We start from the raw sequence: 23,590 nt of genomic DNA on the forward strand, positions 1-23,590 counted from the left end.
CTAAGATCTTTGGCGATCATCCCCTCGTTCTCTGTGTGTGGGGATTTTTTTAAATTATTTTTTTCCTTTACTCAGCACTATAGAAATGCAGGTAAGGGTGTGTGGGGGGTGTGTGTCTCTGTGTGTGTGTGCACGCGCGTGTGTGTGTGTTTAAGGGCTTCATTTTTAGGACCCTCTGTGTCCAGGTCAGAGCTCACCTTCAGGGCTCCAAAAGCAAGTAGGAATGAGCCGCAGAAATGCTTCTGCCTCCTCTCCCTGCTTCATGCCTCACCCCCACTCCTGTGATGCTCCTGTGACACTACCTTTCATTCCTCTGGGTAAGAGACTGTCCTCCAGCAACATAAATGCCTCGTGGGGGATGCATTAACAGAGGAGGAGCGAAGGCATGTTTGCTGATTAAAAGAAGACGTTACAGTTAACAGTCAAACACACACAAATAACACAGTACAATACTTAGAGTCCTGTAAACTGCAAAGTTCTAAGAAGCAAAAATGAGAGTACAAGAATAACTTAGCTCAACAATGACTATCATTGTTAGGTACAGGAAAAGAATTCAGGGACTACAAAGAATCTTACTCTAAGTGTCTGGTGTCTTACTTTAAGTCAGTCAGGTTTGGCAGAGAAGTTAGTGGCAAAGTGGTTAAAAGTATTATCTGAGGACTTCTATCAAAATATCTGTCCATCAAGATTCCAATTCTATAAATGCAATGGACACTGAAGTGCACGAATTTACATATACCTCAGTTGGTCATTTGCATAGCTATCCCCGCCCCCAATTGTGTGTCACTAGCTAGATTAAGATGGTCATATTTTAGATCAGCTAATTAAGAAAAGGTAGTTTGAAAGGCCAATTCTTTTCTGCACTTTCCCCAGAAAGTCATGGGTAAATTACAGCTTCTCTACATATATATGAAAAGGAGAAGCAGACCAGTCTGACCAACATGGAGAAACCCCGTCTCTACTAAAAATACAAAATTAGCCAGACGTGGTGGCGCATGCCTGTAATCCCAGCTACTCGGGAGGCTGAGGTAGGAGAATCGCTTGAACCCAGGAGGCAGAGTTTGCAGTGAGCCGAGATCGTGCCATTACACTCCAGCCTGGGCAAAAAGAGCAAAAATCCATCTCAAAAAAAAAAGGGGGGGGCGGGGGGAGTAAGCCGTGCTCAGTGACTCACACCTGTAATCCCAGCACTTAGGGAGGCCAAGATGGGGGAATCACCTGAGGTCAGGAGCTCAAGACCAGCCTGGCCAACATGGTGAAACCCCATCTCTACGAAAAATACAAAATTTAGGTGGGCATGGTGACACACACCTGTAATCTCAGCTACTCAGAAGGCTGAGGCAGAAGAATCTCTTGAACCCTGGAGACGGAGGTTGCAGTAAGCCAAGATCACGCCACTGCACTACAGTCTGGGCAAAAGAGCAAAACTCCATCAAAAAAAAAAGGAGCAATAGTGTGGCTGGGAAAATACCTTCAGTACAACATGTCCTATCCTCTTCATCCTCTGTTTCTACCACACCACAGCCCTCCCAGTCAATAATCTCAAAAATGATATTCTCTACTTCCCTGTTTATATATGCTATTAAATGTATGATCTCTTTAACAGCATCAACGGGCTCCATTAAGCACTTTGAAATTTAGTAAGTACTTCTCTATCCCATATCTCATTTAATCCTTTCATTTAGGCTTCAATTCTAACAGGTCTTTAAGACATTTAAATCCTACCTTAATATTTCTAAAATTAGACTGCTATATAGTTACCGGGCACGTTTAATGTGACAGTAGCTTTATTTCTCCTACGTGACATTATTAAATCAATGGAATATCTTCAAATATGGAATTAAAAACAGAGAACATCATCCCAATTTTTTTAAAAAGTCATATGACAAAAACCATCAATATCGCACTGCTTATATTTCATACCAATTCCCATGCTGTGGAATGAAAAGTATTTATTCAGGTCAATGAAAAATGAATCATTTACATGAGCTAAATAACATCAGTGGGAATAATACATGATGCTAGTGTCAGAAGCTACATAATACTCTATTAATATTGAAGAAAATAATTACATGTGATTGCTATTTCAAAACTGGCTTTTGGGAATAAACTAAAATTTGAAATCCAAAATTTCTTACTTAGGGCTTTTGGATTACATTCAGTATTTCAGAATCCTCCCAGAAGGCAATAAATACTGTATTTATTCTTCCTTTTATGCAGAAAAGAAACATATTCAGAGAATTTCCAAAAGGAAAGTTTCTATTCTTCATAAAACTGACATTCAGAGAAACTGATCTTGTAGAAAATCTTCCAATGTGTGTGTTACTGTTATATTCATTCATAAATATTTTATCCTCAATTTGAAACAGTATGATAGTATTTTGCTTCTCAACCATAGTTTCAAGAGAATGGTGCCTAGGGGAATGCATAAATTTAAATACTCAAGTCAAAATTGTGTGTGTGTGTGTGTGTGTGTGTGCACACATGCAAAGAAGAGAATAAATACAACTGAAACATAAAGAAATGTAGTGATCACCATGAGGAAATGTGATATACTAGAAAAAAATAAACAAGAAAACAAGGACAAAATAAAGCTTAGGAACCATTTAAATCTTATAAAGACTGTCCGCAAACTAACCACCACAAGAAGCCAATTAACAAATCCATAAATACTAAGCACATACCATATAAAAAGATATTGTGCTCAGCATGATAAATAAAAGAATCTCTGGATACTCCTAAATGACTTCTAAAGTTAAATAGTTAAGCACAAACATTTTTGATTTTCAACATAATACAAGTATCATAGTAGACACCGAATTCAGCACACTCCCCAGTCCTCCATCACCATCTAGTGGTAAAACTCACAAAACAGGTGAAGAAAATTCAACTTTTGTCGTATTTACGGCATTTGAATTCACAGTAACACAGTCTAGCACTTTGCTACAGTTTTCCTTTAAACATCTTTATTAATGCTAATATATACAAATGTGTATCATGCAGCTGCCCAGTTCAATGTAATATGGAAATGCTTGACAGGAATAATTAATGTCGTCAAGTTTTGTTACAGATGTAAAAAAACAAAAACTAACAAGGCTATAATAACACGAATTTCATGGGAAAATGTTACGAATATTGACTGCTCTTTCTAAATTAACTTATAGAAAAAAAATTTTAAATGTATAATTTATCTATAGTTTCAAAAGTACACAAAATCATCATTAGAATGGAACAGGGAGGAGTAAGACTATCAGTGTTAAATAAAATTTTCCATCAATTTATCAAGAAACTCATAAGAGTCATTTTGAATGCAACTTTCATTTTGAATACTCTTAAAGTTTTCTTATAAGCCACAATGAAAGGAAATCATCTAAAATTATAAAAATGATTAAAAAAAAAAAAGTCACCCTTAGAGACACACATCTCTTTTTCTCCTTAGTTGGAAACTCAAGATACAGAATTAAATTGGAAATTCCTTTTATTTCAATTTAGGCAAACATTCTTAATAAAAGTAAACTGGCCAACTTCTCTTTGAATTATGTTAGAGTACGGTCGCAAGTGGTGGCTCACGCCTGTAATCCCAGCACTCTGGGAGGCCAAGGCAGGCGGATCACAAAGTCAGAAGTTCGAGACCATCCTGGCCAACGTGATGAAACCCATCTCTACTTAAAGAACACAAAAATTAGCCAGGCATGGTGGTGTGCACCTGTAATCCCAGCTACTCAGGAGGCTGAAGCAGGAGAATTGCCCAAACCCAGGAGGCAGAGGTTACATTGAGCCGAGATTGCACCACTGCACTCCAGCCCGGGTAACAGAACAAGACTTTGTCTTTAAAAAAAAAAAAAAAAAGAATTATGTTCGAGAATATTCAGTGGTTGTAGTTGGGGCAGACTCCCCAGCAACTCCTAGAATGGAACCACACATCTGATTGATTTAATGAACAAGAATCTGCAAATAGATACCAGGTTTCCCAGAGTCTCCAAGTCTAGGTATAGGTTTAAATGTTACATGCAAGGCTTTCCAACATTCTGGACACATTTACATAAATACATATGCAGACAAACACACAGCACATATAACTGAGGCTAACAAGTTTAGCATAAAGAATGTATATCAGCCCCTTAACCCATGATAGTTTTTAAACAGTCTTAAAAAGTTATATCCAATGCTTAAGATGGTTACTGCTAGCCTAAAGCAAAATACCTTTCATAACATAGAAAGCCATCTGTCAATTACCCAACGATGAATTACCTCTACGTATTTTTCAAAAAGCCTGAACCATATCATACGTCTTTGAATAGTTCTTGACTTCCTCTCGGTATATAACTTATAAATACAGTGTGAGTATCTTTTTCTACACCTTCTATATAGAATTGTCATGTTCCTTTGTAAGTATGAGTCAATTTCCAACATTTTATCCTTTGTGCTTTCCATGTCATGAAATATTTCAAAAATTCCTTAATTGTGAAGTTTCTTGTCAGCATCACTTACTCTGGGATATCTCATCCATTCATTGTAGATGTTAAAAACTTTGCCTTTACTAAGTTCATCTAACAGCATATTATAGAGGTTTAACCTTCCCCTGATTAGCTATTTATTTCGTAATTCCATATGCCTGTGATTCAAATTTCACTTCCTATATTATCACTTTTCATTTCTCTCCTGAATTTTCATTTTTGTTGGTACACTCTCTTTCAAATATCTCTTTTTGTAAAATGTCATGAGGTTTATTATTGGCAAACAAGGAAGCAACACAACTGCACACTTTGCTGCCACCTGTGCATGAACTGAATACCAGATGAGCAGTGACCAATCACCAACAGACTCTGAAAGAAGTGAAATGATTGGCCACTCCTGTATGTTATTTACATGATGATCTGTGAACTGGAGAAGTAGCAATTAAGTTTGGTCTTTATGCAACTACTTACAGCTAATATACTGTGGTAACTAAATGTGGACTGTTGCAGGGAGACTGGTATCATTTAACTAAATCATAACTCAAATATATTTCAGAACTGTGAAATCAAGGACTGCCTGCCTATAAGTGTATATGTAACCGTAATCATAATTCAAAGGAAAAATGGAGAGAAAAATATATAATGACATGTAACGTAACATGTAAATGCTTAGGCACAACTATTTGAAATAATGTCATTCATCCATTCAACATGAAGTGGTAAAATGCTTGGATCTATCCATTTAATTATGTGAATTTAACAGATACAAATATTTGTGACCCAAACACAACTTACATTATTACCATTAGTGATGTGGATTTCCAAAATAAATAATTCTTGACAAGATTCCAAATAAGAGTATTTAGTAGACAGTAGCTACATACTTGGAAAAACTAGGCTGGTGTATATTAAACCAGACAAAATACGTTTATATGTAAAATGGACTTAAATTGTAGGCTCAGATATTGATGAACAAGCTTTTCACCCATGGGAAAGTTAATGGGTCACTCCCATAAGCAGCACAGGACAATTCTTCACCATGTAAGAATTGTGCCTCATACTTTGCATACTATAAAGCATTCATGGCCCCAGCCACTGAACACAGGGACAACAAGAAAATATCCTGAAATCAACAAATACTCTCTGGGCAGTAATGCCGACAGTGAGAACCCTGATGGGGATTCCTGAGCCATTTGTGGAAAGACAGAAGAATATGACCAAGGTTTCAAGCAATATAGAAACCTAGACCTCTAGATATCAGTAGGTACCAAACAAATTTGGGAAGGGATAGAGTATTAATAAATAAACAGTAAATATAGGGTAAACTTTTTCTTGGCCACTTCTATTAATCACAAAAAAATGGTAAAAAAAAAAAAAAAAAAAGAAAGCAATGATTTCTATAAAGTTTATTATGAAGCTTCAGTAGATGTCTGCTTTGAAGTTTTCTACAAATGCTATTTGAAAGGTAACTATAGATATATAGATATACTTTGCGTAGAAACCCCTAAAGTGGCAAGTTAAAAATAGTAATAATGATCAAATCTTACATAATGCTCATCAGTCACTGTCCTACATGCTTTACTTTTAAAAAAACCTTTAAATCGCCACAAGAACCTTATATAGTAGATGTCCTATTACAGATGAAGACACTGAGGCACATCTAGCTAGGAAGTGAAGTGATGGCGGCAGGTTTTGAAGCTCGGGGGTCTGACTACAAAGTCCATCCTGTCACCAGGACTGCAACACTTTCTGTCTCCACCCCTCCAAGGAGGCCCCTTCCCCCTGAACTGATTTAACAATACCATCACATACCCAGGCCCCCTGAACTGAAAATCTGAGTGCCCTCTTTTCTTCATTCCCATTATCAACCTTCTACCAAATCCTGCCACTCCTCCCCCAGAAATAGACAATGCAGGTCTCTGCCCCGCCTGGCCTGATACCCACTGTAGCTCAACCCCAATGGTAGCATGTCTGGTCTCATGGATAAGAAAGGATTTTGGAGGTGGGCATCCCACTGGATGCCACCTGGACCCCACCTCTTATTTTGTGCCACGCTGAGAAAGGAAAAATAAACCAACTGCCATGATTTACACTGATGGCAATACTACTTGAGGCCTTGATTTTTCTGCTCCTTCCCAGTCTTTTGCATACTCTTTTCTAGAATTTTTAAGACTCAATGATAATTTTTTAATAACATTAAAATACCTAATGTCTGTTGAGCACTCCCTACATACCAGCACCTGACTTGTATTAACCCATTTAATCCCCAAAACAAACCCATAAGGAAGTACTAGCATTGCCCCTAATTAGAGAGGAAGAAGTAATTTTCTAAGGCTAGGGTTGAAGCTGGGAAGCCCTCTCAACTAAAGCCTGAAAAAACTGCTTAATAAGTATAACAGATAATATCTAACTAAGAGAATATTAGTTTAAGCCAGTCAATCAATCATACACTTTCAGTCATTTTATTCACTTATAATTATAAAATAGAATGGCTCGTGTTATTTATTGTCAAAACCAGGACACTTGAGAGAGTGAAAGTGTTACTCACTGAGCTGGCACAGCAGGTTTCAACCGGGACTGTATGGGCAAACAAGAATATATGCCCCTATGTTCACAATACATAGGAAAATATGTCTATGTTAGGACAGCATTACCTAGTAAAACAAGCAGCTTAAGATAAGGAAAAAGAACTCCATGAATTCAGCCATTTCATCAATGAGAAGCTCCCCCTGCTGTGAAGCTTCTTCCATGGAGCTAACACAAACTGGGAACCCCTGGATGCTGGATTAGCAGCTATTCAACAAAAATCTCTCATGGATACTTTCTAGGAGCATGGAGAACAGTTTTCTGAGTTAGCGCCTGTTGCTTGAAGTTTTGCTTAATACCACAAGAAGGAACACAGTCCACCCAAGGTGAATATTTGATTGCTTTTGCTTGCAGAAGGAATAAATAATCTAAATTCTAATTTATATTTTTTCTCTACTCCAAAACAAAACTATCAGAAATCTTTCCTAATACTATTGACTGGTAGGTACAAAATTTATGTTCTGTATTGATTTCAAGAGACCTTTAGAGAGAGACACCACATTTGCCTTTCCAAGGCACTGGTCTCCCTGCAGACCACAACTACATGAAAAGCTGATCAGGAGGCAGAGCTAGGTGAGGGCACAGAGTACTCTAACTACAACAGCGGGGTCACAGGAAGTCTGTGATTCTCCTGAGAGAGACTGATGATTGCAAAGCCCAATCAAGTAGAAGGTGGGCTCTGAATAAATCCTTCTATCATAATTAAGTCACAAAAGTATAACCACACACCGTCACACAGCTCACCTTAGTTCATTCCTGCTGCTGTAAAAAAATACTTTAAACTGGGTAATTTATAAACAGCAGAAATGTCTTGCTCACAGTCCTGAAAGCTGCTAAGTCTAAGATCAAGGAGCCAACGGATTCCGTGTGAGGTGAGGACTTATTCCTCATGGATGGTGCCCTGTGTCCTTACATGGTGGAAGGCCAAAGGGCCTCTTTTATACAACCACTGATCCCACTCACAAGGGCTCTACCTCATGGCCTAATCACCTCCCAAAGGCCCCACCTCTTAATACCAACACATTGGGGATTCGATTTCAACATATTTTTTCTTTTATTATTTTTTTTATTTCAATAGGTTTTTGGGGAACAGGTGGTGCTTGGTTACATGGAGAAGTTCTTTAGTGGTGATTTTTGAGATTTTGGTGCACCCATCACCCGAGCAGTGTACAATGTACCCAGCGTGTAGTCTTTTATCCCTCGCTCCCTCCCATCCTTCCCCCTGAGTTCCCAAAGTCCACTGTATTACTCTTAGGCCTTTGCATCCTCATAGGTAAGCTCCCACTTATAAGTGAGGACATATGATGCTTGGTTTTCCATTCCTGAGTTACTTCATTTAGAATAATGATCTCTAACTCCATCCAGGTTACTGCAAATGCCATTAATTCATTTCTTTTTATCAACACATAAATATTAGAGGGACACAAACATTCAGACCACAGCACACTACCTCATGACCACTGAGAATCAGACAAGTGAACTAGCATAGCTGTTCCTTAAATGATTCATTCAAAGACTAAATATAAAAATTTGAGCTGGGTACAGTGGCTCACGCCTGTAATTCCAGCACTTTGGGAGGCCAAGGTGAGCGAATCACCGGAGGTCGGGAGTTTGAGACCAGCCTGACCAACATGGAGAAACCATGTCGCTACCAAACTACAAAATTAGCCAGGCGTAGTGGCACATGCCTGTAATCCCAGCTACTCGGGAGGCTGAGGCAGGAGAATCACTTGAATCCGGGAGGTGGAGGTTGCAGTGAGCCGAGATCACACCATTGCATTCCAGCCTGGGCAACAAGAGCGAAAACTGTCTCAAAAAAAAAAAGGCCTCACTGATTCTTCATTCTGATTAAACTAACTGGTCCATACATAACAGCTTAAGAATAACTGTTGTGCTCGAATTATTAATTACAAAGATATTCAGCTCTCTACAGCATTAATTGCCTAAAACCACAGTTCTAGTCAGGCCACCAAGGAAATTAAATTACCAAGATAACCACACAACCCTCCCACAACCCCGAACTAAAAATAAGTGTGCCTAGCTAAAATCATTTGCTGGCCAGAGATGACTGTTCTACATAATTTCAGGTGTGGCTTATTCTTTGGGTAGAAAAAAACCAAACAAACAAAACTGTACATGTGATCACCCACTGCACTTCCTTTGACTTCAATTAACCCTCAGTCAAGTTCCCTGAAAAGTCAATACCACAAATCTTTCCTTAAACTTGCTGAGGCCATGCTCCTCCCACACATAGTGGCAGGATGAACAAGCAGCAATGTTTATCAGAACAGCTGTGGGAAAGTTTATCTGACAAAAACGAAGTATGTTCCTACATTCCTTAAGTTTCATTCCAGCTCACTCGGGGACTTTCCAAGGCCTTGTTTTCCTAACTTGTCCTATCACTGTATTAAAAAGCTGAGCAGTTAGGGTGCTGAGCAAATAAACTGTCTGATAAAGCAGTATGTCATCCTCTTAGTTACTTGTCCTAAGTTGAATCATTATGCAGGTCAGGGATTCAGACACAAAAAAACCCCACAAAAGGTGTTCAAAAGTGTACAACTACAAGTGATTAGATGATTTAACACACTTGGGATATTATTTAAAATATTCAGAGTCATTGTTCTCAGATAATTTCCATTGTCTCGTTTATCTTTACTTGCAGAACTAGAGCACAGAGTTGGGGAATATTCTCTGTCTTCCCCACATTCCGGTTACAGATATTCAATTAACAAATACTTCTGAGTACCTACTATGGTAGTGAACACCACGGGTACAAAACGAAGCCAGCAAGGATGGCTACGCATGATACAGAAACACAGGCCACATAAGAAGAGTAATGACAACACTGAGGTATTAGGGACATGTCCAAAGATGTGGTGAGTCTTGCAAGCAAATGGCAACAAAAGGAAGATAATGAGAGATGACACATTTGTAAGACCTGAAGGTGAAAAAGAAAATGCTTTCCTCTGCTTCCTCAGCATCTTTCCAAAAAAAATACTGAAAAGAGAAAATACACACACAAACGTTTTTGTTTTTGTAACAAAGTTCTAAATTCTGATTCTTTGCTATTATCAACCGAGATTCAGTTCTTCTGATTTTCAAGAATTAAACCCAATCTATTGCTAGCAATACAGAAAATCTGTTTGCACACTTCAACTAATTGGGATTAGACAATCAACCATGACTCAATGTTAGTATCCATACCAAAGTGAGGTTTTGTGAACTGCCTATAAAATATAGGCACCTATTAATTTTTTTAAAAACTGTTACTTCTTTCAATCTACCAGAAGGGGGTGATATTGTACCAGGCATTTGTTTCTCCATTGTAATTATCAGATGAAGGCAAGTGCACAATTGACAATGACGTCCCATGTCCTGTCACTCATTGCAAGAGGTTTAACAAAAAGGCATTATTTTATAATGCAGTGACTTAAATCACAACTTAATGATATAATTTCTGCCCCCTTTCTCCGCTACTCTAAATCAACAAGCTGGTAGAACTGAATGCTTCACATAGAGAAAAAGAAAAAGGCATGTCTGCATTTGATGTTTTCCCATAAGATTACACTTTTTCAATGCACTTTTTCAATTACTTTACTACAAAGCTCAAAAACTTTATGGCACACTAAATTATGAAGTCCTGAGCATGACATTTCGGATCTCCCACATTACGCACTGCTCCACCGTTGCTGGTTTTCCTAACATTAAACCTCGGCTCGCATCGTTCTTTTAATACAGTATTAAGTTGACTTTCACCCCCATTCTATAAGTAAAAGAGCCATCCAGCAAGAAGCATTTTGGATGTCAGTTCCTTCAGAGATCCTATAGAGGACAATTTCCAAATATGCTTCCTTTCAACATCCTTGTACACTGTACTTTCATAAAATGTTTACACTAGGCCTTTACCAAAATCCTCTGTATTCTTATCTCAATATCCTTTTATCAACATCCAGTGAGATCCTTTCGGCAGCCATGCCCCCCAACACATACAAAATACACACACAATTATAAATCACTTGCCAGCAAAAAAAAAAAAAAAACTAAATTATATAACCCAGTAAATATCTGCTATGGTTAAAATAAATTCATTGAAAATGTTCATATTTATCTGAAAATCCATCAATAGGTACTAATTAAACAAATTATGGAATACTACAAAGCTACAAAAAAGAATAAGGTCTATACAGGGCTCACACGAACAAGTCTCCAAGGGAGCAAGTAGGGACGAGGCCGGGTGCGCTGGTGTCTTATTCACTATGCTCAATAAAGCAACCAGAGACAGGCAGGGGAAGGGGCAGTAACAGTGAAGTTGTCTCTGTACTTATTTTAAAGAAAAGTGATTTCAAAAGACATATGGTAACAATTATGCATAGCTGAATTCTGGGGTAAGGAGCAAAATAGGACATTTACGGAATCAACATGTGAGCCAGCCAGTTATTTATGATCTGTTGATGACGGGCTGGATAGAAACTGACTGGAAACAGTTACAGACATATTTGGGGATTACGTGTGTTAAACTCACTCTATTTGTAGTATGAATACACAAGGGATGTTTATATATAACCAGTCCTATTACTAATAAGGCAGGGTCCTGCCTAGAAATGGTATCAGACAATGTGTGGGCACATGGGGTGGGCTGGGGTGGTTGTCATATCAGGGGTATGTTGAGGGCTCTGAGAAAAAGATTAGTCAGGAGGAAATCCACAATATTTTAATCTAAGGATTCCACAAAAGGAAATGGGAATTCAGAACTATTTAGTATAAATCAAAACACCACAGATAAAAGGAAAATATTGACTATTTTAGATTTTGTTTTTTAAAAGATTCTTCATGCAAGGACCAAGCCCTCTATTATTTTAATTATAATGTTGTTATTGGCTATGCTGTATTATGCCTGGTGTCTAGTGTTGAAAAGAGTCGTTATCTGTGTTGCTAAAAGTCATAATAATTTTTTTTTTTTTTTTTTTTTTGAGATGGAGTCTCACTCTGTTGCCCAGGCTGAAGTACAGTGGCACGATCTCAGCTCACTGCAACCTCCACCTCCCAGGTTCAAGTGATTCTCCTGCCTCAGCCTCCTGTGCAGCTGGGATCACAGGCACACTCCACCACATCCAGCTAATTTTTTTATTTTATTTTATTTCATTTTTGTATTTTTAGTAGAGATAGGATTTCAACATGTTGGTCAGGCTGGTCTGGAGCTCCTGACCTTGTGACCTGCCTGTCTTGGCCTCCCAAAGTGCTGAGATTACAGGCATGAGCCACTGCGCCCAGCCTAAAATATCTAATTTCAAAAACATATGAAGACAGAATAAATACTGTCTGTCAGGCTAAAATACTTTTTCAAACATTAATACTTACTTCCAATTCAAATAAAGGAAAATGTGTACAAGCTAAACTGTGATTTAAGCATATCCACAAAATGTCCAGCACAACCTAAAGACTACTTCAAAGTTCAGTCTCGCCACTTTCTAGCTTAGACAACTCTGGGTTAAATTTTCTGAGGCTCTATTTTCTTACCTGTAAAAAAAGGAATAGTTACTTCTCCAAGGGTTGCCAGGTGTTTTGGCTGTGAAAGGATCTAGCAGGGAGAGAGTACGCTTCAATCAAGTGTATGAGTATGTGCATTTGAGACTTGATCCAATCTTTGCAGATGAGCTTTCCTTTCAAGTGCCTGGCTGTCTGCCCCCTCCCCACCCCTCATCATCCTTGTCCTGCTACGTGCCAATAACACCACTGAACAGAGGTCACAAGCTGACTGCTCACAAGTCAAATACAGTGCACAGTCAGGTTTTATTTTAGCCCACAGGGTATTAGGTCTACACTGGTTTGTAAGGTATTCGATTTAGACACCAACAAATGAAATCAGAGGAGACATATAAGGGCAGTAGCAGTGCACAGGCTCCAGGCTCTGCCAGGGTTTAAATCCCAGCTCCAGCGACCTGATGTAACATCTCCATGCCTCAGTTTCCTTGAGAAAAAGATGAGGAAGAGGAAGTAGACAGACCTACTTTACTCATGGGGTCATTGTGAGTAATCAAGTTAAAACATAGAGTGTTTAGAACAGCACATGTAAATCAGCATTTCATGTTCTGAAGACACTGGGTCATCCCAAGATGCAGCCCATGACTCTGGCAAGCTTCCAGACACAGCTGACCCCCTCGGTGGGCCCTTTAGCTCTCCACTTCTCCATAATCCCTCTACTCCCAAGTGTCTTACATAGAGTCCAACCCATTTGTACCACCTGCCACGAGGGGACCACCTGTAGGACTATCCTTTTGGCCTTGGACTTAGCAACTCCCGGCATTAAGAGGAAAGCAAGGAGCTCCAGTCAAAAACATTATAATGTTCTCCCCAGTCATACTCAATAACATGTATGTGGAACACCCCACAGGGAAGTCAAGAAGCACAAAAGGGACCTGGAACAATTAATAGGTGTTTTTGAGACTGTCAGAGTAAACAGCATCTCCTGCAATAAATCAGGGAAGTCTTGAGAGTCTCAGCTTAGAGATATTGTTCATGCCAAACCATCCATATGATCAGAAAAATGTTTACAAGTGGAGGACTCTGCAATGCGCCCTGGTAATAACCAGGCTCTAGCGGCTCCTCCTCACGTCCCATTGTCCTTAAGCTTATTTACCCACCAGATCTCACTGCAGCTGAAGCTAACAAGCCTCTCTATGCACAAAAGTATTCTTAGCCCTTCAATCAAAGCATCAGTGAGGACTATTGGGGCCCTCTGGAGGTCTGAAGAAGAGTCCCTCTGGCAGGGAGACATGGGGAACTTCTCTAAACAAGCTCTGTGTCTCACAGGTATTTGCCAAGGATAAATAGTGACTAGTAAGTCTGTGAGGCAGAAAATAAGAAAATACTCTTCAAGAGGGAAATAACTTTTTGGGTATGTGTTTAGTCACTACTCCATCTCCAATGTTCAGAACACTGCCTCCTACATATCAAGTACGTATAAAGCAACTAGAATAGTAACTGGCATGTCATAAGCCAGTTATAATTATTATAACTGTAAATGTATAGTTATGTTTTTAAGGCAAGCTGAACTTTACTAGCTGTTACTCATAATTTAGCAATGGAACAGCCTAAGTAAATACACTTCAAATGCAGGAGCCTTATAAGGTAAGCTTTTCAGCCCCTTGTTTTCTTTCTTTCTGGTTCTCAGTTTCACACTTTGAAGAGAACTTTGTAGCCATCTTCTGAGAACTTCCAAATCTAATGGCACTAATAGTCAATGGGAAAGACTGTGGAACACTGCAGGACATCACCAATAATACTACAGAGCCTGAAAGGAACTAAAAATATGAAGACTTTCAAAATAGTAACACAGACAGCACAAACACCAAAATGTTAACACGCAAGGAGTTTATCTGAAGTCCTACTTGTGATCTATTTATCAGTAATGTTCAAATACGGGAAAATTCATGTGGGAAAAATGACAATGCAACTCCTCTTATCTAGAAGATGTAGACACTGGTGTCAAAATACTTCTTTATTCTGTTAATTCCGCATTTCCAGGTAGCTCCAACTACCCATCTCTGCGAGTTATACCGTGAAGGTGCTGACAATTTTCTGTGAGGGTGCTTCAGAAAGAACCATATCTTACACATCAGTTCTCTACCTCATACCACATGTTGAATTTGACAATGGCAAAGGTTAGAAAACCGGTTGTTGACTGGCTGTGCATCAGATGATGTAAGGATGTGGGGAAAAGTAGGAGGAGAAATAAAAAAGCAGGACTGTTTTTGCATTACTGGAGGAAAGGAACTAGCTCAGAAGTCAGCCTGACACCCACAGAGATTAAAACGTCTCTTCCTTCCTCTTTGTTTCCACGTCCCAGTCTTCAACAAATTCTATCTGACCACAGCAGCAGACGGACCCACTATCTGTGGTTTCTGTCAAGTTCCTGATTTTCATCCACAGTTGAAGATGAGCAAGAACTCTGTAACAGTGTCACCTTGGAGCCTGCACTGAGAGGTATTTCAAAATGAGTGAAGCGTGACTCTCACAGATGAAGGCCTAGACGCAGGTAAGGAAACAGCTTTTCCATGAAATGACTTGCGTTTATGTGAATGGTGCATGGGAACAGAAAAGATTTCTGAGTTGGACAGCAACAAAGCTAAGGAACACTGAACCATTGCCACTCACATTTTTCTCAGTGGGTTACTTTTTGTTTGACAACTGTAATTGGCATATGAATATATTTCCCTATGCTAATATGGGGCTCCAATACGGTAATATCATTTATGATTATTTAGGATTTTCAATAGTGGCTGTCAAAATATATGTGATGAAGAGATATCAAAGAAAATGTTTAAAAGGTAGCCATCCAGGACAAACATTTCAAAAGCTCGTAAATATGTATTAAAATTGCTTCTCAAAACTACAAAATCGATTAGAATAATACTTAGGTCAGTATGTTTTTGTTTGCAATTGTATATATGTACAGATATACAGTTGCATTTACTTGTACATACACTTATATAGGCAAAAGCTTTTATCTTCGTCATTATTAGGGTAAGTTAACCCCCATTAACACCTAATAAAATAAAATGCCTTTAAATTGTAAATCACAAAAATATATGTCCTATGCATAGCAAATATTTGAGTTCATATGCTACTTATTTATAGTCTATGACTAATCAACTAAATTACTTACAATTCTTTAAATATTATAAATTAAATTACATTCAGGAGAATTAGCACAGACCCACAACATCAGCTTATTCAACCAAGCCCATGCAATCCATCCTGTCTATATATATTCTTTTTAACCAAGGACAATCAATCCTATGGAGAAAATGAATCGAAGATCACACTAGTAAAAAAAAATAGTTTGCATATTCATCTTTCTAAAACATACAAACTTGATAATCAGTTTTAGCACTAGAAGAAAAACCTAGCCATTAAGTTAAAAAGAAAACAATGTACTCAGAAAATACCAGTGGCATATTTTATGATTTGTAAACATGCAATGAATTTTATATTTTGATAAAATTTATGAATACTATATATACAAACAGGCATACAATTGTGCACACACAATTAACACACTGGTATAAATGAATGAACTGTATATTGCCATGTCTGGCAAAAAAAAAAAAAAGGAAGGGGGGGGAGGCCAGGAATGGTGGCTCACACCTGTAATCCCAGCACTTCGTGAGGCCAAGGTAAGTGGATCATTTGAGGTCAGGAGTTCGAGACCAGCCTGGCCAACATGGTGAAACCCTTATCTCCACTAAAAATACAAAAGTTAGCCAGGCAGTAGTGGTGCATGACTGTAATCCCAGCTACTGAGGCAGCTAAGGCAGGAGAATCGCTTGAGCCTGGGAGGTGGAGATTGCAGTGAGCTGAGATTAGGCCACTGCACTCCAGTCTGGGCGAGAGAGTGAGACCCTATCTCAAAAAAAAAAAAAAAAAAAAAAAAGTGGGGAGATTCCAACCAAGGTACTCAAAGCATGAAGACTCAGGGGAAGTGGGTACAGTGCAGAGAAAGAAGTATAATTTGCCTACTTCACAGCTGAAGCAGGTACAGAGGGTGTGACTATCCTGAGCAAGGCCACCCAGCTTATCTACCCGGGAGCCTTGAATCCTCTGAGCACAGGGAGGACGCCTTCACTCCATTCACCATGGGTGGCTCCTGCAGCCCACAGGATTCCAATCAGCCCAGCCTCACTATAGGTATATCCACTCCGTGCCCTTCCACCAAGCCACCCAGTCACCATCACCATGTCCTTCAATCTTCTATCCTCTTCAACCATGTATTTTTAGGATACTATTTAAAATTCCCCAGCTATAAAAATGTTTTATCTAGTACCATGTACATTTACTTTGAGAAAAAGTTATAGCTAAAAACAAATGATTATTAATTATTGCTAACATGTTTAAACAGAATACAAGTGGACAGGAAAAGGGGAAAGGAGTAGGGAAAAAAGCCTCTCAGTGTCAGGAGTGCCCCTCCTCCCCACCTTATCTGTAAAACAGCACTGTAAGGATTAAATCAGATAATATTTGTAAAGTCTTTAACACAGTGATGCAGCTATGTGTTGTTTAACAATGGAGACACATTCTGATAAATACATCTTTAGGTGATTTCACTGTTGTACACACATCATAGATTATAATTACATAAACCTAGATGATAGAGCACACGCCATTATACAACTCATTATAATCTTATGGGACTACAGGTGCATATGCAGTTCGTCACTGACCAAGATACCATTATGCAGTGCATGACTGTATGTATAAAAAGTATTCAGTAAATAAGGTCTGACATCATTATTTTCATTATAAAAACTAATTTTATCAAGGTAAATGTTTATGTAATTAGATATCAGACTACTTAGAAACATAATTCAGATATTTCAATACCTTTGTAGATCAAAACAGGGAAAAATATAACATAAAACTAGCTACAATATTGCTTTTCAAACTTTAACCCACATCAGAATCACCTGGAAGGCTTGTTAAAACACGGTTCCCTGGGCTTTATCCTCCCCCCCAGAGCTTCTGACTCAGTGTGACTAGGCTGGGGCTTAAGAATTTGCATTTCTAGCAAATTCCCAGGTGAGGCTGAATGCTGCTGACCTGAGACACACTTTGGGACCCACTTATGTACAGAGGAATTCCACAGTTGCATTTGCCTTACCAACAAAACTGTCTACAAGTTCCTCATTCAATCTAAGCTAGTTAATTAGTGAGCAAAATAATGAATAAATGCTTAAAAATAAAAACACTATATTATCCCCATGATTAAACATATTATTTATGACCAAAAGAAAAAAAAAGGAAGATAGGAAGATTGACAGATATTTCCTAGTACACCTATGATGCTTCTAAAGTGCTGAACAGAAGAATACTGTTCCCTAGAGTAACGTTCACTCTATAAAGTGCTTCTAGAGTGAATTTAGATGTTGAGGCTTCCCTAAGCCTAAGGCTCTGAGAACTCAGAAGTCATCAGGTTTATTCCATTTGGCTCCAGGATTTCCTTAAAAGTTAGGTCGGTCACAGGTGAGCTGTTTCAGCCTCCCAGTGTGAGCGGTCTCTAGAATACCAAAAACAGACCAGTCCAGGAAGTAGGCTGACGCCAACACAAGCATATTCTGCCATCGTCACGAGCATCCTCAGCCGCAAAAGGCTGTCTAGTGGAGGATGATGAACAATAAGGAGAGTTTCGTTTAACTGAAAATTATATCAGTACAAGACTGCCAAGTTTGTTTGGGTAGAGCAGTGCATCTCAAAGTGTAGGGCCTAGACCAGCTGAATCAACATCACCAGTGAGCTTGTTAGACATGCAAATTATTGACTCCAAACCTACAGAATCAGAAACAATGGGGGTGGAGCCCAGCAATCTGTTTTAACAAGCCCTCCAGGTAATTTTGTTGCGCATTCAGTTTTGGGTGACCCCATGTCCTGGGACAGCTCCAGTTTTTACCTATTGTCTGGGCATAATTGAAAACAGTGACTCCTTTCTATCTCAAAAGTGTCCTTGACCGTGCAATAAATTAATTATGGTCATCAGCATGATCACTCTCCCAGTTCATACTGGATGCTAAGAAGGCATTTCAGTGGTCAGATGCTGTCTACCGCTTGGGATATCAAATTAGCTTCAAGTCTGCTGCTATATTCTGGTGCTACACCCATAGCCTCCCCACCATCACCCCGCAATACTAAAAGATGCATTGCCTCCTAAAAGTCTGAGCAGCACAGCTAGATACATCAGCTTCAGCACAAATATCCTATCTTGATAAGAAAAAATACCTACAACCAAACTATATAAAATCTATTTTAAATTCCCAGCTTCCTAAGCAGTGTGAGGAATCAGGTCTCCAAAACCCTCTTTCCTGAATTTTCTGGTTCTTCTTTACAGGGAGTTTTATTTTCCTCCCTAGCACCCTTAAAAAGCATAAAACTAGTAATTAATGAACGCTATTTTTATAGTAATCATTCAGCTACATTAATTCACTGAAAAACCAAGTTAACCACAGCAAAGCTTCTCAATCCACCTGTTCTTTTAAAGTCAAAGTGAAATACTGGTCATATGTTTTTAGATCTGATTAAATTCCTTTGAAATTTTTGTCTTTACTCGGTATAAATTAAATTGTTAGCTTTTTATTCTTCACTGAAACTTCCCATCTGTTGTTTTTGAAAAACATCAAAGGCCTTAGATATCATGTTCTGACCCCTCATCATTCAGAGAACAGCCAGAGAGTTGTGGTGGCTTCTACCCAATTATATGACATCTGCTGTTGAGGTTAAGGTATCAAAGAAAAGAGGAAAAAATCAATTATTTGACTTCTGAGGTTTGACCCAAAGCAATCCGTACACTTGTGGTGTGATCACTTGGAAAAAAGAAAATCTGATCCTCGAAACTTTCCAGGATCATACACACTTATTTTCATCACATCACTCAAAGCCTCTAGACTCTAGGAGCCATTTATACCAAGTAGATGGGAAATGTGCCACCTTCTATAGTGGGAGAGATACCTGGCTGGAAAGAACTCACCTGTTGCTGATGCAGTCTTCTCAGTGAGTCCAGCCCTAAGGTCAAAGGTTGGTAGGAGAGCTCATACAAGGCTTCATCTAAGAACATTTCCATCCTGCTACAGATGATGAATGAAATTCCCTTCTCACTCTAGAGATATTTCAGTCATTTATTCTTTCAACACTGATTCCTTACCATGAGGCAGCCAACATTCTAGGATAGTAGGGATGGTGTGATGAAAAGTTCTGGGCCTCTTGTAGCTTACATTCTAACAGACACATCAACAAACCTTAACATCATCAGTCCTAGGAATTAACAGTCATTCAGTTATGACAACAATCTTTGGGCATATTATAAGATTACATTTTTATTTCCTTAATGGGGATTTGGAGACGATTCTAATCTCATCAGAAGTCATTTACTGACTAGATCCAAATCCCTAACCTTAATCCAGCTGGGAGCTGATAGCCCTGCATGTACAGATGACAAAAATAGAATATGAAAAATGATACTTAGTTCAGTTAAATGTCCTAGGAGGTGGCCTTTAGTGTTGAATGTTCTTTCTCTCCTGGCCCCTGAAACTGCCTACCTATGTTTTTGCACAAGGATTTCACTGCCTCTTTCCCCACTATAAATATGCCTATAAGCACTACCTTTATAGAAGTGAAAAAAGGAAGAGGGAGGATATGGTCTGAGATAAAAAGAAAACCTAAGATGTCAGACCATTTGTCCCTGTTATCACTGAGTTTGATACACAGCAGCTGTCCTTATAACTGGTACTACTGAGGCAAGTTGGTTAAGGAAAAATACAGGTTAAGTAGGAATTATTTTTAGAAACCTTAAATACATTATTTTAATTTTAAATACAAAGTGCACATTCATTGCTTAATCTTTTGGCTTTGGGGCAGCAAGGCCTTTTTTCTGAGTATGGGTTGGTTCATTAGATACCTGCACCAATTTTCCTTCAGGAGCCATGACTTCAGCACAGTGCCAGTCAAATCCAGTTTCTCTGTTTAGTTCAAGTAGTGTGAGAATTTTAAAATGCTTTAGAAGCCACGTGATTTAAAAAATCCAGACCCACTCCTAGACTTTAAAGGCCCTCAAAAGAACAGACTCTGTCTTAGCCTCATAACACAGTGAAATTTTCAATAAATGTTATATGAATGGACAAAAATGAGGGTCTTAAATAACTAACTAAATATGGTTTGAAAACAACAGTCTGCATCACCAATTTTTATTTAAATCCACTCCTACCCCAATTAAGAAACAGTATATGCCTTGTTCTAAGGAAGACAACCAGTCCCTATGTATACAATGCCAAGTAGTATATAGCATAATAATGAAAAGTGTGCATTCTAGAATCAGACTTTCTGGCTTCAAATCTTGACTCTACCACTTATTCTGATACAACCTTAATAAAGTCACTTAACTCTATACATCATTTTCCTAAGTTATGGAGATTAAATGAGTTACATACATAAATTGCCCAGAACAGTAATTGGCATAAAAACAGAATCAAGCCAGGCGTGGTGGCTCATGCCTGTAATCCCAGCACTTTGGGAGGCCAAGGCGGGCGGATCACAAGGTCAGAAGTTCGCGACCAGCTTGGCCAACATAGTGAAACCCCGTCTCTACTAAAAAAAAAAAAAAATACAAAAATTAGCCGGGCATGGTGGTGTGTGCCTGTAATCCCAGCTACTCAGGAGGCTGAGGCAAGAGAATTGCCTGAGCCCGGGAGGCAGAGGTGGCAGTGAGCTGAGATCACATCACTGCACTACAGCCTGAGTGACAGAGTAAGACTCCTTCTCAAAAAAAAAAAAAACCACAATCAATGTTTATTGCTGTCATTGCCATCATCATCTTCTTCCCCAGTAACATAGTGTGGTGCTCTGATGACTATAAGAACAAAGGAAGCCAAAGAGATATACTGGTTGAATATTCCTTGATCCAAAGGCTTTGGATCAGGAGTGTTTCAGATTTCAGATTTTTTCAGATTTTGGAATATTTGCATTATACTTAGCCGTTGAGCATCCCCAATCTGAACTGCTCCAGTGAACATTTCTTTTGAAAGTCATGTCAGCCCTCAAAAAGTTTCGGATATTGAAGCATTTCAGACTTCAGATTTTGGGATTAGAGATACTCAACTTGCATTCAAAATTCCAGTGTGTTCCTTAACCTCTCCCTGCTCAGTTGACTCATCTGTAGAAAACAGAACAAAAATATCTACCTAGAAGAATGACTGTAAGAGTTATCATGCGTGGTACATAGTTGAGAGCCAAAACATCAGAGCCATTAACCCTCATACAAAGAAGAAAATCTACAACTCCACACTTCAGTCCATATCCACAGATGTCCCCACCTCCTGCACATCTGTCAACCTCTACCCACCAAATCTTAACCAGAATGTGGTTGTATACTCAACATTTTACTTGTGGCAGAGGACAAACTACCTCTCCTGAGTATGCACTTTATAAGAAGATAACACTGAAAAACAGGATATAATCTAAGAAAAATTAAATGGCGCTTTTAATTTATAAGTTAAAAAATGGGAATTTGAGGGGAGGAAAAACCACTGTGTGCTGGTGCACGTGGAGAACAGAAGCAGAATGAAGATGAGTCTTGAAAGAGGGACATGATACTTATATATGGGAAATGATAGACTGATACTATTGGAATGATACACTGAGTAGGAAAACTACTTCAATTTATGTTTATTGGCCCAAAAACATGTCCTGTTTTATTTTTATCTTGACCTCTTGACTTGAGAAACCTTGACCCTATTTGAGAAATCTTCTCCCCAAGTCCTAAAAACATTTACCTCTTTGCATCTTCAAAACACAGCACAAACCATCTATTGTCCAGAAAGCCTTTTCTGTTTATCTTGCCTTTTCCTGCAAGCTCATGTGGTACACACTCCCTGCCATTTCTGCCCTCTCTCAAGCATCCTATACCATTTACACACACATTACAATCTGCTCTGTGTATGCTCAACATCCGTATTGCTTCAAGAGCAAGTTTTACGCCTTTGACTTTTTCCCCTCACTAATTTATACCGGGGTATAAACCACATACAATAAATGAAAATTACATTTTAAGTGTACAATTCAACAAGGTTTGACACCATATAATCACCACCTCAATTAAAATAAATAATATTTCCATCACAAAAATTTAATCATTCTCTTTTCTAGGCACAGCCATCTACGTTCCTAATTTCTCTCATTAGAGCTTAGTTTTACCAGTATTAGAACTACACTGAAATGCGATCACAAGGTACATAGTCGTTTGTGTCTGACTTGTTTTGTTCAACATGTTTTGAGATTTAACTTGTTTTGTTCAGCCATGTTTTGAGATTTATCTATATTGTTGGCATGTATCACCCTCTGGATCACCACATGGTATTCTATTCTATGAGTATACCACAATTTGTTCACCCATTTTAATCTGTTGATGAGCATTTGGGTTGTTCCCAACTTTTGGCTATTGTGAAAAAAGTTGCTATGAATATTCTAATGTAAGTCTTTCTACGGACATACACTTTCATTTCTCCTGGGTAAACACCTAGGAGTGAAATTATAAGGTCACAAGGAAGCAACATGTTTAACTTGATAAGAACTGACTTATTATTCAAAGTAGATTTACTATTTTACACTCCAACCAAAAATATACCAAAGTCTCAATTATTCTATTTCCTCGTCAATTCTTGACATTGTCAAGTTTTTTTTTTTTTTTTCCATTCTAATAGGTAAAAGTACTACCTTATTGTTACTTTAATTTGTATTTCCCTGTTGACAAATGAGGCTGAGAATCTTTTCATGTGCTCCTTGACCAAACAGCTTCCTTTGTAAAGTATTTGTTTGCATCTTTTCGGCATTTTTTTAAGAAACTGAGTTTGTTTTTTCATTACAGAGTAATGAAAATTATTTAAACAGTCTGAGCCTTTAACAGAGATATTTTTGTGAATATTTACTCCCCAGTCTATGGCTTGCCTTCATTTTCTTAATGGTGTCTACAAAAAAAATTAAAGTTTTAAATTTGGGGTTTTTGTTTTGGT

At 38.4% G+C, this 23,590-nt stretch overlaps 2 protein-coding genes across 2 annotated transcripts in view; one reads left to right on the forward strand and one right to left on the reverse strand.

The window, feature by feature from the left end:
• MED12L (mediator complex subunit 12 like) overlaps positions 1–23,590 on the reverse strand; it is a 342,999-nt gene that overhangs the window by 141,503 nt on the left and 177,906 nt on the right. The window lies entirely within an intron of this gene.
• The window catches only part of P2RY14 (purinergic receptor P2Y14), a 61,458-nt gene continuing 52,792 nt past the window's right edge, over positions 14,925–23,590 (forward strand). Inside the window, exon 1 of the mRNA XM_025376282.1 lies at positions 14,925–15,078. The gene's annotated coding sequence lies outside the window, so the exon portion shown is untranslated. The remainder of the gene's footprint in view (positions 15,079–23,590) is intronic.

The sequence above is a fragment of the Theropithecus gelada genome, chromosome 2, assembly GCF_003255815.1.
Source record: "Theropithecus gelada isolate Dixy chromosome 2, Tgel_1.0, whole genome shotgun sequence".
In the NCBI taxonomy this organism is placed as follows: Eukaryota; Metazoa; Chordata; class Mammalia; order Primates; family Cercopithecidae; genus Theropithecus; species Theropithecus gelada.